The following is a 5,358-nucleotide window of genomic DNA, read 5'->3' as shown; positions in this document are numbered from 1 at the left end:
CAACTAGGTTGAAAGCAGATTGGAGTTTCAAGCAGCCAATCACGAACACCCATACTCAACTATCACCTTGTATGGCAGGGTGTAAAATCATACTAAATCTGCAAGAGAGATTGCACTGGCAGTGCAAAAAATTGCAGAAACAACAATGTCCATGAATTTGCATGCCGCTCCGAATAAATTTGTGTTAAACACTAGGGCCCATAACACCTAGTGTGCATGCATTTAACACAAACATATCCGAACTGCAATTCCATGACGAGACTTTCCACGGTACGTACGTGAAAATCTTGCAACAAATTTGGACCATAATAGAATGTGACAACCCGGTCACACCTAGGTACCAACCATGAGACATTCTCATGAATATAACATATTTTGCAACAAAAGTTGGACCATAACAGAATGTGACAACGCAGTCACACCCAGGTACCAACCATGAGACATTCTCATGTACATAGCATACGTAGCTATATGTAGAAACGACCCTCCGTTAAGGTGGTTTCACAACACTTGTAATTGTAATAACAAGTTTGTACTTAGTAACCGAAAATTTTTGACCACTGAAATTGCTCATTATACTGTGTGCTTAAAATGGTCGAACCAATGGATGCGACCAGTACCTAGGGACTTCGTTGCGACACATTGGTAAAAAGTTGGCGCCAGTGTCAGTCCGAGATACTCATATTCTCCACATGTGGAATATGTCTCAAACAAGGATATCAAGAAAAGCGACATCCATCAAGTACGAGCTGGTACTTGTGTGTGGAGGTAACTGCAAACACTCCGCGACAAGAGTGAGAGGGACCCTCATTATCATGCTCCACACTGGCTAAACTGAACTCCTGGAGTTCCTAGACCATGTTGTATCCCATGTGACAACATGTGCCAAATCGAACCCTACAACTAGGTTCGTAACAACATAAGGTATAGTGGACGCTACGGTCCAAAATACTCTGTTCCAACATGCCCTTGGCTTTGAAACATTCAAGCGTATTTATATGACTTGCACTGGAAACCGTGGGTGTTGCTTGCGCAATCCAACCCCTGTGGTTAACATCTACGTAGTCAAACCCCTTAGTAAGACCCTCTGTAGAAACTGCTCAACTAGCAAGCAACAGTAACCAACATAGTTAACCCTGTACACAATGATTGGAATCAACTCGAAAAGTTGAATTCGTCCGCTACCGTATGGTGGATTGCGGAATTCTTTCCTTGAAAATTTAACGGGGAGAGATCAAACTGTGATCCTCAATGTCTATGGGGTGATTTAGCAGTCACCCTCCCACATCATCCAAAGTGATAGCATCTCTCCTGTGTTGTCTCTTGTGCTGCCTCATCCACCAAAAACAACACCTATGTACATGCCCTATATGAACACAATGCCAACACACGACATCTCTATGTCTTCAAGATCATCCTTTGACTATAGACATCTCTCTAGACTCATTTGTGCCAAAAGCATTGCACAATCTTTGCCATAACTCTCTAGTTGTACATGCATCGAAACCAATGCGATAGATAGACTCATCAAGGTGTAACATGATCATCGAACGTGCAAGCTCGTTCAAGTCCTCCCACTCATCATCAGTCATAGACTCTGGCCTAGCATCCATGCCCTGTAGTGGAAACACTTGGCCCAATTGAGTCAATGCATCATGCATACATGCTTTCCAATGCTCAAAGTTTGAACCATCAAACTTCGTATGAAAAAGCATAAACCGTGACAATGATGTACACGCCAAATTCATGGTGATAACATGTGATAAGATCAAGCACAAATCAATCAACTGAATAGCCAAAGCCCGACTAACTCACACACCAAGTACTGTCAAAATATAACATAAATTGTCCAAGAGAACTGTCAGAAAATATGGCGATCAATGTAACAAAACAAGTGAGCAAAATCGCTGAAATGATGCGAGAAATTCCGCTCGAATCCAAGAGCACTATGCGATATCCAATGAATCTATCATCAACAATCTCTCTTCTGAAGAAATTACCGCATATATGTCAAAGGACATAACCTTGTGAGCAAACACTCTCACAATGAGATGCCAAAACACTATGGCAAAGCAACCGCTGAGTGCCAAATGCAATCAAACTCGACTACACACCATGCGCATAAACAAATAAAATCACAAGAAATTTCCGTCAGAGTTTTGACAGTGTCTTGGCTATCTAACCATAAAAACCATACATGCCATAAACATGCTAAAAACCATGAGCAAATCATGTGTCAAATCTGTACTCAAGCATACATGAGCTGCCCCAAAGTCTCAACTCCTAGAACCTAGAACACAATCTTGTAATCCGAAACACAAAGTGCATCAACCACACTCTACAAGCAAGGCATATACTAGCATAAACCTAGATGCAAACCAACTAAAATATGGCACAAATTGATGCTCAAAACAACTGAAAATTAGCCCACATATTCCATTGCGAGGCAAAGAAAATTATCCGTCAAAAAGCGCACATCATGTGCATCCACATGGCAATCCAAACAAGTATCAAGCATGCACCAAATGTGTATCAAATGATCATCCAAATCAGAGGAAAATCTAGCTCACAATCATGCTAGAAATGATTGCAAAACTCTCTGCAAATCCATGCACCACACTTTTCGAAATCTACTCAAGGGCACAAGTCAATGAACATAGCTTGTGATGAATCCACTCTCCAATGAATCTATCATCAACAATCTCTCTTCTGAAGAAATTACCGCATATATGTCAAAGGACATAACCTTGTGAGCAAACACTCTCACAATGCGATGCAAAACACTATGGCAAAGCAACCGCTGAGTGCCAAATGCAATCAAAATCGACTACACACCATGCGCATAAACAAATAAAATCACAAGAAAAATCCGTCAGAGTTTTGACAGTGTCTTGGCTATCTAACCATAAAAACCATACATGCCATAAACTAGCTGAAAACCATGAGCAAATCATGCGTAACATCTGCACTCAAGCATACATGAGTTGCCCCAAAGTCTCAACTCCTTGAACTTAGAAAACAATCTTGTAATCCGAAACACAAAGTGCATCAACCACACTCTACAAGCAAGGCATATACTAGCAAAAACCTGGATGCAAACCAACCAAAATATGGCAGAAATTGACAACTGAAAATCACTCCACATATGCCATTGCAAGGCAAAGAATATCATCCGCTGAAAAGCGCACACAAGGCAATACAAACAAGCGTCAAGCATGCACCAAATGTGTATAAAATGAGCATCCAAATCAGCTGAAAATCCAGCTCACAATCATGCTAGAAATGCTTGCAAAACTCTCTGCAAATCCATGCACCACACTTTCCAAAATCTGCCGAAGGGCACAAGTCAATGCACATAACTTGTGATGAATCCACTCTTGAATCTTTAGAGTCCACAAGAGTGCATACATTTACAAGATGTTCTGAGCGTATGCGCATAAATTTGCTGAAATTTTCAGCCCACACTCTCTTCACCGAGAGAAAACCTTATATTGCACAAAACAAGAGAACTAACAAGCTCAATCCGAGCTCTTTGGATGCAAACTCCTGCAATGCAAAGGACCTGTAAAAGCAAAAGAACCTGCAAACGTAGACCACCCTACAGTAAGCAAGAGTTGAACCCAAAATCAATTGCCCCCCAGAGAATAGAGCATCTTCTTTCGTAAGTGAAGCTTCCTTTCTCGTTACGTTGTTGAAACAACACATGCAAGATTATTTGAAATCGACTCTACAAACCCCGAGAGCTATGGGAGCTCAAATAAGGTCCAAATAGGGCATGAGGGGGCCCATATGGTCAGGCATTATTTGCACACGCAAAATTTTGCAGAGAACTGGGGCTACGGTGGGCTCGAAATTGAGGCTACAAAACTGGGATCCAATGCTCACACATCCAACAATCAATCCAAGGCTTATTATGCGAAAACGAAACCTAAAAATGCAATGCAAGAGGTATGAATAGCAACCATCCAAGCAAGAAAGAGATAGTTTGGGTGACGTAGCATGGGGAGTGTATGCCCATGCAACTAGCCTTCAAGATCCAAACCTATACTAATGGAAGTGTTGATACCGCATGTTAAGTAAAGAGGTTAAGAATGATAGAGCCTACATTAAAATTTTGGAAATAGAGACCTCTATGAGCCCTTCCAAAGTTCTTATCCCCATGAAAATGCTCATCAAATATCACTATGATATGAGAAAGTGAACCAGGAGGGTGTTGGCAATGCTGCTCGGGATATGGAAGTTTGCGATGGTACCAAATGTTGGAAATGGGAGTGCAAGATGTACAAAAATGTGGGGAAGAAGAAGAATTGCAAAGTCTACTCTGATAACAAATGTTGGAGATGGGATTACAGGAATGCACACGCAAGTGCCCCAATGGTCCGAAGTGTGTTCACAGTCATCAATACCATATCATGGTGAGGGATATAGAATACGGGCCAAATAGGAGATATTGACAAGGGAAAAGATTGTGAAGAGATGTAGGGAAGTGTGTAGAGCGTACTAGAGTCATGCGGCTGTGCTGACATATGGTAGTGAAATTTATGAGAATAATAAGACACAACTGAGAATGATTTTTGGGTAGGGCCAAGAAGCTATGGGTTGCTTTGAACAAATGTGAAGTGAGGGTTTGATGTGTGGCATGTGAGCATTCTTGAGGGGTGCAAATGAAGGGGAAGAGAAGGGTGCACAGCATGCTCGTGGTATTGTCCAATCATATCCAGCATGCGGGCAAGTGGACGTGGTGCTGTCTATAATATCCCACATGCGGGGGGCGCAAGGTTGTTGCACCACTAAGGCTGAGGCCTGCTCCTTCCTGGGTTAAGGTGCGGGTTGAGCACAGAGCGAACTAGTCTTTCGCCTTTTACTAAAGAATACCGTGTGCTCGGCCCAGATGAAGCACCATACTCTGAATTTTTGGCAAGGGCTTCCTCCTCTGCGAGGGGGCCCCTCTCAATCTTCCATTTTGAAGTTACATCATGCACCATCGTCTTCCTCAGGCAGCCTGCTTGAAGTGTTGTACTTTTTATGTTAGAATTTACATGCTTTGGGGAGAGGATTGTCTGGTCCAATTGCTTGATGCAGCTTTCTCCTGAGCATGCATATTTGGGAGCTCATCAATGAGAGGGTCTCGACGAGAAGCCCCCTGGATGTCATGAATGAGATGACTAGAGGGTCCCCTAGTATCCTGTTAGATTACTAAACTGATCAGGTGAGGAAGGACTTTTTGTGGTGCATTGTCTCTACGCTTAGAGATTGGTCTAGTGTGTGTTGGATTCACTAGCTCTTCTCAACCGAAGCTATTGCAAGCAGGGAGGTATGGTCGAGATGCCCTCGTGGGAGTTGCATCACTTTGATCAG

At 42.5% G+C, this 5,358-nt stretch overlaps 1 non-coding gene across 1 annotated transcript; it reads left to right on the top strand.

Annotated features, from left to right (window-relative positions):
* Positions 1-4,820: 4,820 nt before the first annotated feature.
* On the top strand, positions 4,821-4,944 carry LOC147452068 (U5 spliceosomal RNA). The gene has a single exon (XR_015189056.1). It is a non-coding gene; the product is annotated as a U5 spliceosomal RNA (small nuclear RNA).
* Positions 4,945-5,358: the final 414 nt, after the last annotated feature.

The sequence above is a fragment of the Adiantum capillus-veneris genome, chromosome 8, assembly GCF_014529385.1.
Source record: "Adiantum capillus-veneris isolate H3 chromosome 8, ASM1452938v2, whole genome shotgun sequence".
NCBI classification, from domain to species: domain Eukaryota; kingdom Viridiplantae; phylum Streptophyta; class Polypodiopsida; order Polypodiales; family Pteridaceae; genus Adiantum; species Adiantum capillus-veneris.
The sequence above is the reverse complement of the archived record's forward strand: the minus strand, read 5'-3'. Positions and strand labels throughout refer to the sequence as shown.